This window comes from Lagenorhynchus albirostris, chromosome 12, assembly GCF_949774975.1.
Source record: "Lagenorhynchus albirostris chromosome 12, mLagAlb1.1, whole genome shotgun sequence".
Classification (NCBI taxonomy): domain Eukaryota; kingdom Metazoa; phylum Chordata; class Mammalia; order Artiodactyla; family Delphinidae; genus Lagenorhynchus; species Lagenorhynchus albirostris.
In genome coordinates, this window is record NC_083106.1 from 75,905,141 (window position 1) to 75,924,918 (window position 19,778).

The following is a 19,778-nucleotide window of genomic DNA, read 5'->3' on the forward strand; positions in this document are numbered from 1 at the left end:
GTGAGGAAACAAATTTCTGTTGTTTAAGCCACCCAGTCTGAGGTATGTGGCTATAGCAGCCTAACAGACGAATATGATGACCTTGACCTCTTGCAGGTTTGGGGGAATGTGCTGTATCTCCTGCTATGGCTGTCCAGAGACTAATACCTACCGCGTAAGGCTATTTTGGCTATCCCTCCCAGAGTAATTGTGTGCTGAGTGATGAGAAGTCAGAGGTGAACAAAGTAGATGCAGTGTCTGCCCTCATGGAGGTGGCTTAAAGTATGTAGTGTTAACTTCATGGGCAGCTCCTCTACATCCTTAAGATTTCTGCTAAAATGGGGCCTTCCTTGACCACCTACCCAAAGAGGCAATCTCTTAACTATGAGTTCTCCCTGTCCTTCCCTGGTATTTTCCTTCTATAACATTTCCTACCAGTTGACAGATTAGATATTAATGTCTTGATCTTCTCATTTCCGTTTCCCCATGAAACTGTAAACTCCATGAACTCGTGGGCCTGCTTTTCTTCACTGCTGCATCTGTTTCAGCTACACCGTGTTTGGCATCCAAAGAGAGTCAATATTATCTTCATTAACTTGAATTAATTGGGGAGTGAATAAATGAGGTACATAGCAAAGTGAAATTCTCAATTGCTATCAATTCAGAATTTCTCTAACTACTCTCTATAGGCTCTCCCTGTGTGTGAATGGCTTCTCTCTTCCAGGATGTGTTTCTTTCCAGCACCATTTGTCTGCTCTGCCTTTTCACTCTCTCCTTGCTTCTCTCTTTCTTCTTTTTTCATTTATCTTCAATCCTGCTTCCTCTGCTCACTCTCCCACTCAAACTTCTCCCTCTTACTAGTTATAACTTTAATAACAGATCATAATATAAGGTACAAAGCATATTTCAAATTACTTGATTAAGTGGTATATCTATTCTTGTTAATTAAAAAGCTAATGAAGGGCTTCCCTGGTGGCACAGTGGTTGAGAGTCTGCCTGCCGATGCAGGGGACGTGGGTTCGTGCCCCGGTCCAGGAAGATCCCACATGCCACGGAGCGGCTGGGCCCGTGAGCCATGGCTGCTGAGCCTGCGCTCCACAACGGGAGAGACCACAACAGTGAGAGGCCCGCGTAACGCATTAAAAAAAAAAAAAGATAATGAAGTCATTTAGGTAAAATTCTGTCAGATAGAAAAGGGCAAGCCAAGTATATTTGATTTCCACCCTAACTGACTAGTGAACCATGAATTAAAAAAAAAATGGTTCCTCAGTCCTATAACAAACCCACGGCTTCACGCTGAAACCACTGATATTCCCACTAACATGAATTTATAAAATTAGACTTAGTTGCCAATATTAAAACTTGTTTAATGCCATACTTAAAAGACTCTCAGAACCTGGGTTTTTGGATCTTCTTGAGAAACCACACCCTGAAGAGGCTCTTGTTGCTGTCCAACTGGCAGCTGCTCTGTGATCTACAGTTCTCCCCTTCTCTTCACCCAACGCTCTTTATTAGATTCCCTGCATCTGACTGCTTTTGTCCAATTGCATCTCATGGTTGGCCCCTTGAGGTACGTGACATCCTAACACTGATCTACCCAAGGGGATATTTTTATAGGATATTAATGGCTACTTAAATGAAGCTACTGCACTGAATGAAATCTTTCTAGATTATTTTAATTGAGTAAGTAGGATTTTACATTGAAGTCAATTTGGATCAGTGTTAATTAATTCCCTGTCAAATTTATGGTCTTTTTCTGTCCTCTAAATGGCTATAGCAAGTGTCTAACAACCCCTCACTAAGACTTTCAGTGCTTCTTCAGTATCTGGGCCTAGTGTTATCTTTCCTCAAAATGGGCTCTCATCCAACATCTCAATCTTACAGCTAATTCTGCTCTTCCTTTCCATCCCAAGTCCCAAGAACTAGGATCTTGCATTGTTTCTGGTGCCAAGACCACAGCTTGCAGCTCCATTTAAGTAACAAGACTTTCTCTTCCTGGCTTTCTGCCTTTGCAATTTGATGGTCCACCTACTCTCACCAGTTCTTGTAGGGACTAGCTTCTTGAATTTGAACTCATATACATACACTTTATACACTCTTCCTTGGAAATTTACGAATCTTTTGTCCTCTGTGTTCTTTAACAAGGTGAGACGTTGATGCATAGTGCCAGATGAAAGCAAAGTACAGCATCGGTTCTATTTTGCGTAAAGTTGCTTTGGAGACTGTGGCTATGGTTTCATTAAAAAGGCGGCTTCCCTCTTTCCCCAAAGCTAGATCTTGAGGCATGTGTCCAGAAAGTGAGCATACAGAGATGACCTTTATACATGAAGAATCCACATGGCTTCATCAAATATACAGTCTCCTAAAGGATGGATAGTTTCAGAGAGAAAGGAAGAAAGGTACAGAACAAGGTAAGCCTCCAGCTAGGTCTTTAGAAGGTCTGTTTTGCTATCTGGGCCAACAAGATAAAAGCCTTCCTTAGTGATTAGGATAGCAGAAGGGAGGTGAGGCCCGGACCACTTCCTTTTTTTCTTTTAATGCAGTGACACTGCTCAGGGTTGATACGACAGTATATATCAGGTTTCCCCCATGTTCAACTGACATGTTATTCTTCTTTGTACATTGATTAGCAAAGGAAAAAGTGTTAGAGAAGAGGTAGAAATATTCAAGACTGCCTTCTCTTAGGGCTACAGGGACCAAGCAAAATTGGTAACATAAGGATAGAACAATGCTTCCTCTGAAATCCATAACAAGTGAGTATACATACTGTGTCCATTTTACAGGTGAGGAAACTAAGGCTTAGAGATATTAAGCAAATTGCACTAGGGCATATGCCTAGCAGGTAGAAATACAGAACTTGACCTTAGCCTCTATTTCTTGTTAATAAACTACCCTGAATAGGAACGCCTGCCTGCCTAGCATTTCATTTTCACAACTGTGGATGGAACCAAGGTTCCTACCTCAAACTGATATGAAGATCTATTCTGCAGGTTCTTCTTTACCTCCCAGGCATTCACACTGACACCTGTGTCTCAGTTCTGACCCTTTCAACAAACAAATGTGCTTTGGATACAACACAGGACATCAGAGAGAAAATGAGAGGAATAACATTAATGTTTCTGTTTAATTTCTAGAGTCCAGAATGAGAATAACATTCTTTGCTTAAAGGCATTAAATGTTTATTATGGGAGGTAGAATTGTGCAGAGAGATTGGACTGTTCTTTCTTAACAAGAGAAGTCGATGCCCTGGGACAGAGAAATGAGTTCACTTATTCATTCAGAGCAAAGATATATTTATAAATGATAAAATATTTTATTTATTTCACTACTTGTGAAAATAGCCCATAGAAAGGGATCACTTGTAATCTGTAAGCAAAACTGCCCTGTGGCTTTTGGATAGATCTATGATAGATCTAGATGATAAGAAATGGTGTAATGAGATTCGATTTAAAGGAGGTATTTTAAAGCTGGATGTAAATCTCCTGAGTGAATTTTGTCCATCTTGTTCACAGCTGTTACGCTAGCACTTAGACTATTGGAAGATACATTTTAGACACTTAAATGTTTCTTGAATAAATGAGTAAAATTTTGGGAAACTATTAAGTCATGGGGCATTGGGGCGTAAGTCGTTCACTAGAGTATGCGGATGAATAGTCTAGTCCTGTGATAGGATATTATTATTCAGAATTTATTTTACTTTTCGTTTTACTACAGTTAGCTCCGAGCATGTCTCTGAATTAGCCAAAGCTTGCACTGGCCTCCAATGCAGTTGAGCCCCTTGAAGAATTCTCTTTCCACTTACATTAGGTGTCCATTTCCCTTATGGTCCGTCCTTTCATTTTCACTTTATAGTTCCTGAATCTAAAATATGCTTTGAAGAAAGCATTTCCAACTTATATTAAATGTATACACATCATCAATGTTTACACTTTCGGTAGGGATGAACATATAAACCCAAGACAAAAGACAAAAGAAAAAGAATTTTCCCTGGTTGATTTTCACATAAGGGAGAGCAAATATGGGTGTCTTGATGGACCCACCAGGTACTTGCCGGCCCCTCTGTCACTGCAGGGCAAGCAGTTGCCTATTCAGTTTGCATATTTGACCAGTCTTGGGACTGAGTTTGAGATTGCTCTGACACATTTATTAATATTAATTTAAAATATTTAGTGCTACGTAGAGTGTCTCTCTGGACAATAATAACTACTCAACTCACAATGGTTGTGTTTTAGCCTTAAAGGATTATTTATGAAATGCAGCTGCTTTAATTACAGATTCATTAAGTTTCAAGGGAGAACCTTGAGAAAGGAGAACGAAAAGAGTCATCAGACTGTCAAGTTTCTTCACTGTCTGATAAATCTAACAAGATGGAAAGATTCATCATGCTGAGATAGCAGAAGTGATCATACAAAGCATGGCAGAAGGAACAGAAATCCATTATCTAAAAAATATAAAACTCCTTCAGAGATTTATAAACACTAGTGCGTAACCTAAGGCAAGGTGAGTCATTGCTTTCAGTGTAGTTAGCCTGGTATTAACCCACTAAAGGAAGGAAACTAAAAGTTTATGAAGAGGTAGTAGAAATTGCAATATGGTCCTTATGCTATTTGGATGTCAGATTCTGTGCAGTTTCCAAATCGCCAAAATGGAGAGTATGGACAATATGTAACTATTTCCCTTGAAAAATATCATGTTATACATGCATCTTCAATTCTTTTAAGTCAAAATAGTCTATGGATATACCGCTTTCCTATCTTCTATGATACAGATTATAACAGCCGTCATCCAGTAGGTGCTCAATAAATATAGACTTGAAGAATCAACAACCTTTTCCTACCACTCCATTTTTTCTCTATTTAGTTTTATATCTGAACATTAACATTATTAATATGGTAAAAAAAATAATTAAAAGTACTTCTAAGAGTCCCTTAAAATTTTTTCACTGTTGTATTTTCAGTTCTTCTGATTACATGAAGATTATCTCTAAAGATTCCTGTATCAAGAACAGGGAACAGCGCTGTGTCCTTTTTATTATTGAAGGTCTCTTTGGGCAGCGGGAGAGATAAGATTGTTTGTTCAGGATGAATGCTGTTCTACTAAGCATTAGTGAAAGTTTCTGAGTCTCTGCTCAGGCTCGTCAATTCTATGATAGCCTTGCCTATGGTCCCTGCTTCCAAGTTATTTAACTCTGCAGCAGCCTCAGAAACATCTTCCTGATATTTTAAAGGTCTCTACTGGATGCCACATGGAAGCCATCAGAGGGTACCCTCTCATGTGTTGGGCAGGTCCTGAGGAAGAAGCTATCCAGCCCCACGTGTTGGCTTCTCCAGAAAGAACTCCTGGCATTACCTCCAGGGGTTGCTTCCATGACCTTTTATGGTGACCAATTTCTAGACTCCATTCAGTTATCTCAAGCATGTAGACATCAACGTCACTTGACAAGAGAATGCAGAAAGCAAAAAAGACAAGAAATTAAGGGAATTAGGAACTTTCCTGCTCATTTCAGAACTATCAGTGGGCAGGGAGGTGGTGGGGCTTAGTGGGGAAGCATGCCAAGTCTGGAGTAAGACACTTAGGTTTGAATTCTGCCTCTGCCGCTGTTTAGCCCTGATATCCTTGGGCAAGTTGGTTAAGCCTCTTTAAGCCTCACCTTCCCTGTAATAATCCTTCCTTCAAAGAGTAGGTGGTATGACCTTGAAGTGGGATAGTGTATACAAACTCTTAGTACATAGTAAGTGCTCGTATTAGTATTGTTGTTGCTTTGTTGTCGTTTATGAACTAGCCTAACCACTGCCTGCTCAGTAAACTCTCACCCACTCAGGCACAATTCTTGCAATTTCTGATACACGTCTTTTAATTACCAAAACAAGTGGAAGTTTTCTGATTTCCCAATAGTCCCAAGTATGACTTTCATTATGTTCACTGAAAATAAACCTTGCACAAGATGTGTCTACAATTTCGTGGGTGCTTTTAGTTGTTACATAAAACCTGAACAAAGGAGAAGTGTGAATAATACCTGAGTTCCCGTTCATCAACTTCCCCCTCAGAGACATTTACAGTCTTCAAAACATTTCTTCGTACGTCAGAGTACTGTTTGCAGTTTCTCATTATCCCGGAGGAATGACTAAGTTCTACGTGTTTAAATGTTCTGTAAGACCTTCCCTTCTCTCTTGGGAGGGGGAAAACAAGTCCAGCATGAGAGTCATACTGAGCCCCTCGTTCAGAAGCACAACGCTGGGGGGGAGGAAGTGGTTTTGAATACTTCATAAGCGCGGCAGCTCTGAAGCTCCCCAAAGAAAACATTCTGTCTAGAAAGCTGCTTTTTTTTTTTTCATTTTGTTTGCTTTTATTTATTTTTTTTCACATCTTTATTGGAGTACAGTTGCTTTACAATGGTGTGTTAGCTCCTGCTCTACAACAAAGTGAATCAATTACACATACACACATGCTGCCACATCTCTTCCCTCCTGCATCTCCCTCCCTCCCACCCTCCCTATCCCACCCCTCCAGACGAGCTGATCTTCCTGTGCTATGCGGCTGCTTCCCACTAGCTATCTACCGTACCTTTGGTAGTGTATATATGTCCATGCCTCTCTCTCGCTTTGTCACAGCTTATTACCCTTCCCCCTCCCCATGTCCTCAAGTCCATTCTCTAGTAGGTCTGTGTCTTTATTCCTGTCTTACCCCTAGGTTCTTCAAGACATTTTTTTTTCTTAAATTCCATATATATGTGTTAGCATACGGTATTTGTCTTTCTCTTTCTGACTTACTTCACTCTGTATGACAGACTCTAGGTCTATCCAACTCATTACAAATAGCTCAATTTCATTTCTTTTTATGGCTGAGTAATATTCCATTGTATATATTTGCCACATCTTCTTTATCCATTCATCCGATGATGGACACTTAGGTTGTTTCCATCTCCGGGCTATTGTAAATAGAGCTGCAATGAACATTTTGGTACATAACTCTTTTTGAATTATGGTTTTCTCAGGGTGTATGCCCAGCAGTGGGATTGCTGGGTAGTTCTGTTTGTAGTTTTTTTAAGGAACCTCCATACTGTTCTCCATAGTGGCCGTACCAATTCACATTCCCACCAGCGGTGCAAAAGTGTTCCCTTTTTTCCACACCCTCTCCAGCATTTATTGTTTCTAGATTTTTTAGAAAGCTTCTAAACTGGCTTGTTAGCAATATCCGAGAGAATGGCAGTTCCCTCTGGTTTTATTTAAAGATATAAGGAACGCAAAGGGAATTGGGTTTTCAAAACGCAGCAGAGAACATTCTTTCTCTTACTTGCTCTAAAGTTTGATTTGGTTATGTTGCAAAAAGAAAAAAATGAAAGAAAGAAGCAAACCTATTTTGGGGATGGAATGTTTCCCTACCATGTTTTTTAAGGTCATAGAGTTCTGTAGTTGTCTGTACATGAATCTAATGCTATGCACCCATCCCACTGCCGTCTTGCTGAAATCCGCCCATCCCTTAACGAATAAATTTGGGAAAAGCAGTTTACTTTTCCACCTCCGTGTTTCTTCTCACAATGTTCACCCTATTTGGAATTCCCTCTCCATTTCTCTCCATCTATCCAGTTTTCAAAGATTTAAGCTCTTCCCAAACCAACTCTAAAAATCTCAAGCCCAGCTGGGCCCTTCTTCATTTGTCAGCTGTTACCTGAGTTGCCTGTATTTCTCATTTCACATCTGTCTATCATGTACTACATTAAGGGGGCAGGTCTGAAATGGTTTTGCGATGCTACCAACTTTGCCATACAGTGCAATTTTGTCTTCCCATCTGGAAAGTAGTTATTTGGGCCCTACTCTGCCTCACACAAAAGAAGTTTCTTAGCATTTGTTATTTTTGAAGCAGATGATTATTACTCTATTTTGTCCAAGTTTTGTTTATAAACGCCATTTTTATTGTCTACGTGGCAAAGGGTCATGGAGGATTGGACACGCACTCTGATTTGTTGCTTAATGAGTTTCCACAGTATCCACAGAAAAGCTGATGTCTCCTGGAATCCTGGCACCATTGGGAAACCTGCCAAGTCATTCGGTCCTGCATTGACCATAGGCGCGAATCACAGGTCTGTGTCTTCTTCCAATAAAGATGTTATATTTATCCTAAAACTCATAAAGGAATGTTAGAGAATCAGAAGGAATCATGAATGTCAAGTTAACTATTAGGGCTTTGGAGTAATAAAAATAAAATGGGGGCATTAAGCTTTCAATCAATAAAATTAATTCATTGGTCTGAAAGAGACTGGTCCATGTTAGTGCATCTCAACACAGTTCTTTCTAACAGTATTTCTTTGGATATATAGATAAGTCATACAACAAATTTGAGGATGGAGATGTGATGAGAATACTGAGCGCTATAATTATTAAGTAGACCAATCTAAGGACCAATGCATTAGTTATATTGATTGAAAGCTTACAGCCCTGATTTTATTTTTATTATCCCAAAGCCCTAATAGTTAATTAACTTGAGGTACATGATTCCTTAGACTCTCTGACATCTCTAAGTTTTATGGTAAATATAACGTCTTCATTGGACATGTCTGGAGATAACCAGCTGGCCCAGCCCTCCACATCGGCCTGGAAGGAGTCAGGAGGTGGCCCAGGAACTGGCAGTGCTCCAGATGAGACTACCTCTCACCCCAGCACGAGTGAGCAATGCACAGTCCAAGCAACGCCCTTTCTCCACCTTTACCTCCCTCCACCCAAATCAAACCCTCATAGCCCCATCACTAACTTTCTGGAGGCAATAGGTCTAACCTCATGCCCTTATGTCCCGGTTATATCAGTATTCAAGATGCACTGGACACCCAGATTATGTCTTCCTCCATAGACAGTGAGGTCACAGTTCACCATTACTCTAGTTGCCTCTTCTCTCCTTTAGTTTTCTCCATAGCACGTATCACTAGATGAAATACTATACGTTTCACTAATTATCTGTCTCCTCTGACCTGAATATATGTTCTGTAGGGGCAGGTGTATGCGTGCACGTGTGTGTGAAAGTCTGTTTCTGCATCTCCAGTGTTTATATGGTGCCAGCACATTGCAGGCACTGGGCAGACGTTTGTTGAATGAATGGATGAACGCATGTATCAAAGTTTCCCTGGAGGGTTTGTCTGCTAACAAGGTCAGGGCTCCGCAGAGGCAGGCCTTGCTGACGATTCCTGAAGCCCATCTCCTCAGCCTCAGCTGCTTGTTTGCAGCTGATACCCCTTGGTTATTTCTTAAAATGTCTGTGAATGTTTCAAAAGCCAGCCCAATATTTAAACTCTCTGAACAAATGTCACTTCCAGGGCCTTATGGTAAGGAATAATCCAAGAGAAGGACAATTTTAATGCCTGTAAATGCTGACTGCAGTCTTTCTGAAAATAACTAGACATTTATTCATTCATCTCTCTCTCCAGCCGTACCTCTATTCAAAAACTTTTCATTGATCACATATTATGGGCTGGAAAATGTGTTAGATGCTGGGCATATCATGGTGAGCAAAGCCAAGGCAGTACTTATCCTCATGGAGAATTTACAGACTAGTGAAAATGATCTAAATTTTCAACCCTGATACAATGACCCAGCAGACTGAATAAAATTACTTATACTATATTTCGATTTTGATGACAAAAGAGTTGTGTGTTGTCATATCATTATCCCTGTCCCTCTCTCTATCCTACGTAATGTCCACCCCAGACCTTTTCTTTATTATATTTCTAAACCTGGAACGCCTCATAGTTTTCCCTTCACTTGCTGAGTGGTTATACTTATGTTTTTCTATTATTTTCTAATAAACTGCATATCTCTATCATAAATTTACCACATTGTTTTAAATTATTTGCTTATTTGTTAGTACTCGCTTGTTCAGTATTCAAAATAAAGTGTATGCCTTATTAATTACTGAAACTCTAACACTGAAATCGCTCTCTCGATACATAGGAAAGTACATATATGTTCACCAGTTCATGGATAAATCAATAAATGAATGAATGATGGAATTTTAGCACTGCAGAATGATGGGCAACACCTGAAATTAGATATGGTCATTCTTTAACAATTTTAATCATATGCAGTAAATATATTTAATCTGTAATGTGAACTTTCATCTTTCCAGTTTTCTTATAATTTCTATGCTTAAGTATGCATGACAAATTTGAGTTTCTCTGCCCTAGGCTGATGGTTCTAACTGTAAGTGATAATGAGAGAAAACATACACTAAACATCTAAAATGTTTCAACACAATCTCTCAATATACTTTCTTTTTTTTGTAAAAAAAAAAACATCTTTATTGGAGTATAATTTCTTTACAATGGTGTGTTAGTTTCTGCTGTATAAAAAAGTGAATAAGCTATACGTATACATATATCTCCACATCTCCTCCCTCTGTGTCTCCCTCCCTTCCACCCTCCCTATCCCACCCCTCTAGGTGGTCACAAAGCACCGAGCTGATCTCCCTGTGCTATGCGGCTGCTACCCACTAGCTATCTATTTTACATTTGGTAGTGTATATATATCCATGCCACTCTCTCACTTCGTTCCAGCTTACCCTTCCCCCCTCCCCATGTGTATTTTATGTCTCAGTGATGAAATTAGCCCTTATTCCAAAGAACCCTTGCTTCTTTCAGTGGGAAATGATGTTTAAAAAATCTAATCTACACACCAGGGGTGCTCATTGCTATTCATAACGATTTCTGGGCCTCTTCAGTGGATGGACAGAGGAAGGAAATTGAATGTTTGTATTTTTAAAGATAAAATACTAAAGGATAAATATTGGTAACTACAATTAAAACGACACTATAGAATTTTTACTTAGTTCCTTCTATTTTACATCTGTTTCTCCTTTCTCCCACAAGAAACCTGACAGCCACTCTGGGAAATTTGAATATCACATACTCATTTACTTTATCACATACTACATACATGATTTTCTCAGAATAAAACGCCAGTGTTACCAGCAATCATATGATAATTAAAACAGTAATTTTTAATACCTCTTTTGTCTTTAGGATATGTCTCTCTAGAGATGACATCAAATTACTTTGTTTTAAAGGCTCTTGGAAAAGGTGATTTCTGTGTGGTTATGCTATAAACTAGAGAAATATTTGGGTTGATTTGTTTTATTTTAAAATTTTAGGGATGTCTTTTAAATTTTAATTTTGTTTTATATGTATCCATACATGTTTACAGGTAATTTTTTTAAAAAAATAACAATAAATAATGACGCGTAGCTGCTACCAAGGTCTTTTCTAATCTAATCTCTGAATTCCTCTACAGATAACCATTAAAACATGTTATGGTTTATCCTTTCATTTTTAATATTAGTATATAATTCAGAAATATATATATTTTTAATCACTTCTTGGATACATATTATCTTATCAGTCTTTCCTCTTTCCCTAAGTTTTCTATTTTATTTGCTTTCTAGAATTGTTTTTGTTTTTTTAAAAGAAGGGCTGTATTTTTTTTTACAACGGTTATTTTTATGGTAGTCCAGTCCCCTTAAAATACTCTTAGTTCTTTTACAGTTATTATCTATTGGTTCACTTTGATGATCGAAATTAAAATAAACTAATAGCTTCTTTTTTTCCCTTGAACCTAGTATCACTATAGATATGGTCCTTTGGTTTCTGGCTTTTTTTGTTTAGTTTCTCTGTCTGTTTTTATTGAGGGGTTCAGGTAGATGAAAGAACGATGCAGCGTCTACCTCTGTTTCCCCAGATAGTACACTAATACATTACTTATTTTGCTATCTTTATTGTAGCACATTAATGTGAATTTACTGTAGCAGAAAGAGAAATCAAATTTATGATTTGACTTTCTCTTTTGTAGCATTTCCAATTTAAAGAAACCAAATTTATAATATGTTATAATCAGAATAAAAAGTAAATAGCTTGAAGATTCTTGCTGGTCAGAAGGTAAATGTCCATCATATTTGATCCTTAATATTACAGATTTCTAGGTAATTACCTTCTCCTGAATGTTAAAATCCTCTAAATAGTTTTACACTTTTGGCATTTGTCAAGTGTCATCCAGGCTATTTTGCCTTTGTTCTTTTATTTTAAGAAGTTAATCTCATAATTAACAAAAAAGCAATTATAAAGTACTTTATAACTCATAAGAGTTATACTGAATAATATCTGTGAACTCTGCATGCTTTTTATAATTTGTAAAGTTTTATTTTAGATAAAGAACAATTAGCTCCACTGTGATGAGTTCAATAACCGTGCATTAGGCTGAGGAGGTCTCGGAGGAGGAAAGTATAAAAAGGATGTAAGCTGATTGCAGTGGGGGTAGAACTTTTGTGTTTTTCAGCCAAGTCCCTTCAGTAATGGAGCATACTTATATCTTTTGCTTTGGGTCATCCTCTCTTCAGCTTCTTGAATTGTAGACTCCCAGCATTTGTGCAGTGGAAGAGAGACATCTGAAAGCTCTTCCCTGCTTCTGTTGAATTTGGGTATTGTGTGTGTGTGATCTAGCCTGAGTCACAATCATTTGATTCCAGCAGTGTGATTACCTTATTAGAAAAACTAAAAAGGGGAAATCAGACTTCTGATGGCAAACACACAAAATGTGTTCTGTGATATTCTTTTCAAAATGAGAAATAATTCTCTTCAAACTGTTTAGTTCTTATGTAAACATCAGGTGACAGAGAGTAAAAGGCATCTGTAGAAATAAAGAATATATTTTTTCCTTGTGGCTTCACTCTACCATGTATGCTGTTTGCAGAGTATTGTGTGCTATACACGTGAGGCATTGGTTAGGGGAAACATTTATGCAGAAAAAGTCTGCCTCTACCTCTGTCACTGCCTTACGAACTTGGGCAGGAGAAAAAAAATCCCGTTTTGGAAGACGTTTTCTGTAACACTTCAATGTTTGCACTAACAATTTCGTTCCCATCTCTTTCCCCAAATGCTAACCAAAGAAACATTTTGGCTTCTGCAGCTAAAAAGGCAGATTATTTGCACCTTGAACATGAGCGCTGTGATGCCTCATTTCTGAACGGAGATTTGTGTTGCCAGTGTCTTGGTCTGCCACTGAGAAGAATCTGGATTCTTCAGGACTCCTGCATTCTTGGGGCCTCACCAGAATGGAAGGGCTTAGAGCGCTGGGCTTTAGAGCATATCTGAGCCTTACCAGGAAGCAGAAATGGCCTGGGCTCCTTGTTTCAGTCCTGCTGGGCAGTTAAAGCAGGAATTTCCCAGATCCTGCACTCTGTACCTTTTAGTGATAATTTCTTTTCATAAAGGCTGACATAATGGCACTGCCACCTACTCGCAGTGCAGTCGAAATGAAGGTGATGTTTTCAGAGAACAGCACACTCTGCAGCTAGGCAGTTCAGCAGAAGCGGAGTGATGCAGCCCTGCCTCAGAGCAAGCCGGTGCCCACGGATACAAAGCGCTGCAAGCGAGCTACCAGCTCCTGGGTATGTGCTCAGGAGACTCAAATCATCATTTCTCATCTCCTCTCACATCACAGTCATTGTTGACCTTCCCACTGACTTCATTTCAACCGATCACCACAGCTCATTGCTCCAGCCACCTGGCCACCTTTTGTTGACACATCACACCAACTCCCTTCCTGCATCAGGATCTTCTAGGACTTTTCTCTCCGCCTGGAATGATCTGCTTCAGGTCTGCCTCTAGATCTTCCCACGGACATTTCCTCTGGTCAATCAGTTCTTACAGAGGCTTTCTTTCCACATCTAAAGTGGTCCTATGCACTCCCTAGCACACCGTCTCATAGCACTTCTTCATATTATCCTAAATAATATTGCTTCTTTATTTAGTGAGTTATTTTGTAAACTTAAGCCCCTCCACCCCACACACAAACAGACCGTATGCTTCATTAGAAGAAAGTCTACACCTAACTTGTACATTTCTGTGTCTCCAGTGCCTAGATAATATGCACTCAGTAAATATTTGTTGAATAAACAATTACTCTGTATTTTCTGCCTTTTGGTGCAGGTGTAGCTCTAAAAAGTCACTTTAAAATCAATAGCATTCAATTTGTTTTGAATATAACTCTTATAGCAAGAACTAAATGACTATGCAAAATGTGAACACAGTCTTGTGAAAGCTGGAATTCTGATAAAAGCCTAAAGACACACTGGTGGCCCGTGGAGGAATCCATACATACAATGTGGCTCACCTCTTATCAACTGGCTCCAATGACGTTGATGACACAGTCTCTACTCCCTCTTTTATGAGCTCGAAAAGAGTGTGTTTTTGTGGTATTTGTACATTTGTGTTCTTAAATTTACATGTTGATTTTCTTTGTTGATGTGTAACTTACATGAATATATGTTCAGAGTAAATATATGTATTTCAGAGTAAAGGCAATGAGAGTAACACAGTGATTGATGGAGTTTGGGGAATATAGATATAAGGACTCATTACCTGCCTTTAGGTGGTTTTCAGGTTAGTACAGTGGTAGAGGCCCGAGAAGGAAGAAACCCTGGGAGAATCCTCTTCTGGCTTCCTCCAATTTAATCCTTCTATTCTGTGACTTGCTAGAATTGATCATTACGCCATTGAGTAAATTGGTAGAAACATTTGGAGTTTCCTCCCTCATCCATAAAGGGTTTTATTATGTTGATGTAAATGTTGGTCTAAATTCTGAATTGGCGGAGTTGAGTGGTTTGTTTGGTTAAGTTGGATATGTGAACTAAATGAGCAGATGGTAGCACCCGAGTGACTGCTGGTAATCCCAGTTGTTTTCCACCTCATAAAAGAATGGACATCTTGAGACTCCTTTTTTTTTACAGCTCTCTGTAATGATTTCCATTTTTCAGCCATGCAAGCCCTGCTGGGTCAGAAATGGTGAATGGAAGGTGCTGATTTAGCATCATATTGGAGTCACAGACTGCTGGGATGAGCTGCTACATCCCCTCCCCCCCGTGTGTACTGACTACTGCATGAAAGTGTGAGAGATGCCCTCCACCAGAGACCCACTCTCTTATTCTTCTGGCCCAAGGGTTTGGGGAAATGATAAGAAGTCAGTTAGAGCATTTGCTTAAAAATGTGGGTATTGTTCTATCTTCTGTCATTAGAAATAGATGAAAGTTTCATAAAAGACTAGATACAAATACGCAACCAGATCTGTGACGTGATCATAACTGATACACAACTTTCCATCTTAGATATCAATTTGGGTAACTAAATTCCAAAATTTCTTGAGCATAAAACTGCCACAGAACTCTAAAAGACTATATAATAGGCTGACCTATAATTTTGGAAGATGTGAAATTTTCCTGTTAATCATTAATTTTCCCCTACCCGAAAGTTTCGTGAATTTAATTATGGCAACTTTTTGTCAAGAATTGTGACCTGTAATTAACACAGTATTTATATTCTAAATGCTTTTTGGGCCAATAAAATCTCCAAAGTCTTGTTCAAGATCACGCTGTTTAAAATCAGGAACTTTGTTTCAGGTTCTGACTTAAACACATGCTAGCTGTATGAACTTGGGAAGAATACTCAACTTATTTAATTTTACCTGATTCAGCTTTAAGAAGGCCGTCCCTCCTGACACTCTAAACCAGAGACCAAATCCAGAATATAGATGGGACCCCACCGCAACTGGATTCCACCTCACGGAACTTTTCTGCAGCTGTATAACCAAACCAATCATACTGCTTTACCAGCACCACCTGGATCATTATGGCTATGTGGGACCTCTGAGAACTACCTCACAATGACCAAAGCCATTGCTCTCTCACGTCCAGACAACACACTTCTTATGGAAACTGCACCTTGGGTACTGTGGCCCCAACCCAAATAACCGTCTTCCTTGTAACCCATGTGAGACAAATAAAGGAACTTTGGTCTGGTGCTAGGAGGAATTATGGGAACTCTAGCTGCAGCTGCCCCTTGGGGAGGATTTGCCTACCATGAGGCAGCCTCTTCCCTGGATAGCGCACTAAAGAAAACTGGAGACGTTCTCACACTTTTACAAAAATCCCTAGCTTCCCTGGCAGGGGAGGCCTTTGACAACCACCAAGCCCTAGACTATCTCCTAGCAAGCTAAGGAGGGATTTTTGCTGTCATAAATAAAACACACTGCACATATACTAATGTCATGGGAGAAGTAGAAGTAAGTGTTAAAAAAATCCATGAACAGGCTTCCTGGCTCCACAGGTATAATCAAGGGAAGCAAGAATGGACTGAGACCCTGAAGGGTTGGTTTCCAGGATATACTTGGCTTCTGCCATTTCTAGGTTCCATAGCCACTATACTCCTCTTTCTTTTTGGTCCTTGTATTTTTATCTACCTAGTTAAATTTCTATTCTCTAGAACACAACAATTCCAGCTTCAGATGATGCTACACCAGAGATTTCAACCCATCCCACCTGAAGATGAGGAACATCAACACCCGCTGGGCAAGGTTGCTTCCTTCTACTCCGCACTCTCCTTCTCTGCCACTCTACACAACCCCACGACCCCTATCTCTGACAGAAAACAAGGAGATTTGGACCCCCAGGTAGGGGCAACAACCATGCTCAGCTTGAAGCAGTTACAGAAGACAGAGCATCAACCCTTTGCCCCTTAAAAGATTTTTAAGAGTGCAGACTCCTTGAGGGGGAATGTTAGAGTAGGCAGATAACTGAATATGAGCAGAGAAAGGGGGCACGGGCCAGATGGCAGGAAACCACACAGCTTGTAAACAGCAGGGGGTCCTTGGGCAGATAAAGAAAAGCAGGAGCCTCCAAATTGCCAGGAAACCACATTTGGGGGTCGTAAGTGTCCTGGAAGCAGACAAAGGAAGGTGGGAAAGGGCAGGAATCGCCAGCGTCCTAATGTAACCTTTTGCTCATTATGCTCTCATTACAATAAGCCTTGCAGATGAGAAGTTCCCATCACGGACTGATGCCATGGGGCCATGACACTTTTGATCAAGACCAAATAAGGACAAAAATTCCTCCTCTACCAAGGAAGATGGAGCTGAGATGAAAATCAGGGAATATGACCCGCAAACCCTTACCTCCCTAATGAATATTCTGCCCCTTCATTTCTACACCCCATATAACCAGCTTGCTAAAAAATCTCAGAGCAGCTACTCACCAGAGTCTACCTGCTCTCCCCTTGAGAGCATACTATCACTTAATAAAGCCTCACTTTGCTTTCTTGACCTCCCTGTCTTGTCTCTGAATTCTTTCTGCAACAAGACAAGAACCTACTCTCTGGTAACATTTTTTTGACATTAAGATGGAAAAGTTATTCAAAACTTGTACCACAAGTCAATTAACAGAAATCATTATTATTACCCCATATTTCAAACTGCATTGTTACTGGTTCCCAGTTGAGGAGATCTTTTAAAGCCACAGAATAATTAGTGAGTGTTGTTAGAACTGTATAGTTGAGTAAAATAACATATATACAACATAAAGCTTTACTTCCTCACAAATGAAAGAAAAATTAGAAGACTTCTGAGCATTACCAGCTTTAAATCTGTATCTGTAACCAATCTATAGAGGTTAAAAGTTAAGAACCTGGCCTTTGCTCTGAATTTAGTCGTTGAGAAATGTAACAAGACATTATTAGTCTACGTAGAGGCGTACAACTGCCTTTGGGACTTAAGATCAAATAAGTTTCTATGTCAATAATTGTGCCCGATAATAACGTATAAGGGAAAAGAATCTGAAAAGGTATATATATATATATAGATAGATAGATAGATAGATAGATAGATATATGAATCACTGTGCTGTACACCTGAAACTAATATGATACTGTAAATCAACTATACTTCACTAATAAAGAAAAAATAATTGTTCCTGAACGGGTGGACCTATGCTTTGCTACAACACATTAATCCCATTGGTTAATGTGGGGGGAATTTATGGTTTCATGATTGATTCGATTTCACCAGTGGAGAAGGCATAGAAAGGGGAGAGCCTGAGGTACAGATTGATTGGGTCTATGAATAAGGAAAGATTTTAACCAGAGAAGCAAACCATCAATGGGAGAAATCCTTGGAGCTGGGAGGACCTATACAGACAGAACGATTGAGGATATAGGATGACACAGATACTGGCTATTTATTTCAAAACATAGACTTGTGTTTTCTCTGAGCATAATTTCTCAGTCTGTTCTCAGATGTCAATATGGTCTCATACGAAGTCTTAGAGGATACCAAGTGAACAAAGAAATTAAATATCATAGGTCTTTATATCATGAGCGATTCAATGAAGAGGTCCATCTGACTTAAATCAGGTAATCTATTTCAAGGTACTTAAGGAAAGCTCTGAAAAATACATCATTTTATAATCAGAGAAATATAAAACTGTTGCTACTTTGGAAATAAAAAAGAACTAGTCAGGTTTCAGAAAAATCAGTAATTAAGAATGACTTGTTTAAGATGGATTGTCTATTCATTGAGTTTGTGCCTTTCTGTATGAAAGCAAATCTGATACTGCCCCTTGCCTCTATTATAAGTCAGTGTGCACATCACATACCACAGTTATAGGGTGAAAAAGAAGCTTTTCAAACTGAAATAAACTGAAAAGACAGTTAACTCTGTGTAGTTCTAGTCCCCAGAATAAATTAATCTTTGAGACTTTCTTGAAAGTTACTGACTTCTTAATAAACAATTTTATCCCTGACTTTCACATTGCTGATGTGAAAATATAGAAAAGTCTTTGCAAATAGCATATATATTTGAAGAAAACTGCTAATTTCCTACCATCAGTTGGCTAACTGTAAGGTAACCTTCGTTATTTTATGGGGATCTTTTTCTTTAATTTTTTCTTTCTTCCTTCCTTCCTTTTCTTTCTTCTTCCTTCCTTCCTTCCTTCCTTTCTTCCTTTTAAATTTGCATTTCAACTTCTTCTAAAGCCTGAACTCCCTGGTAAAACTTCTTCATAAGTAAACTAGTTTGCTCTTCTAAATAATTTTACCTCTCTAATCCTTCCTTCACACAGACAAAAGTAAAGATAATCAATATAATACTTCAGTATAGTAAAATATTTTCTGAGAATTATGTACTCTAAGGCAACATGGGTGTTAATATATGTTAGAGGAGACAAATGATTCATCCTAAAGCAGGATTTTAATGAGGCTTGGTTGTATTATTCCTCTATACAAGGAGAAAATCAATAGTCAATATAATAAAAGCAAGATAACATTTATACTAGTATGAAAAACCACTACAGGACCTAAAATCAGAATACCTAGAGACACGTATCATTATTATTGATGAGCACACTTAATATAGGGATATCCACTCTCACTCAAAACTCTAAAGGAATCTCAATCAAAATCCCAACTAGATAATTTAGACAAACATATTCTAAAATTTATATGAAAGAATAATGGACAACAAATACATAAGTCAACTAACAAAAAGAAAGCGAAGAATGAGGAATTGCCCAACCAGATAAAATAACGTACTCAAAAATCTATGACAATAACACAGAATGGATTGAGGCAAGAACAGAAAAATAGAAAAGTAGAGCAGAACAGTGATCTCAGAAAGAGAACTACATAAATATAGGAAATTGATTGTTGGTAAAACGAATACCACTAAAATTGAACAAAGTTTGGGAAATTGGCTCAGATATGAAGAAAATGAAGTTGAGGTCCTTACCTTGTATCATATATAAGAGTTTTAAATGTAATAAGTAAAAGTATAAACCTAGTGAAAGAAAATTTGTGAGAGTATCTTTATGACTTAAGAGTGGGGAGAGATTTTTTTTAAAGATTCAAAAAGCATAAATCATAAGGTAATAAACTGATTTGTTAATATCAAGATGAACGCTTTCAGGTCAGTGAAGGACTGGATAGACAAAATTAATAGGTGATT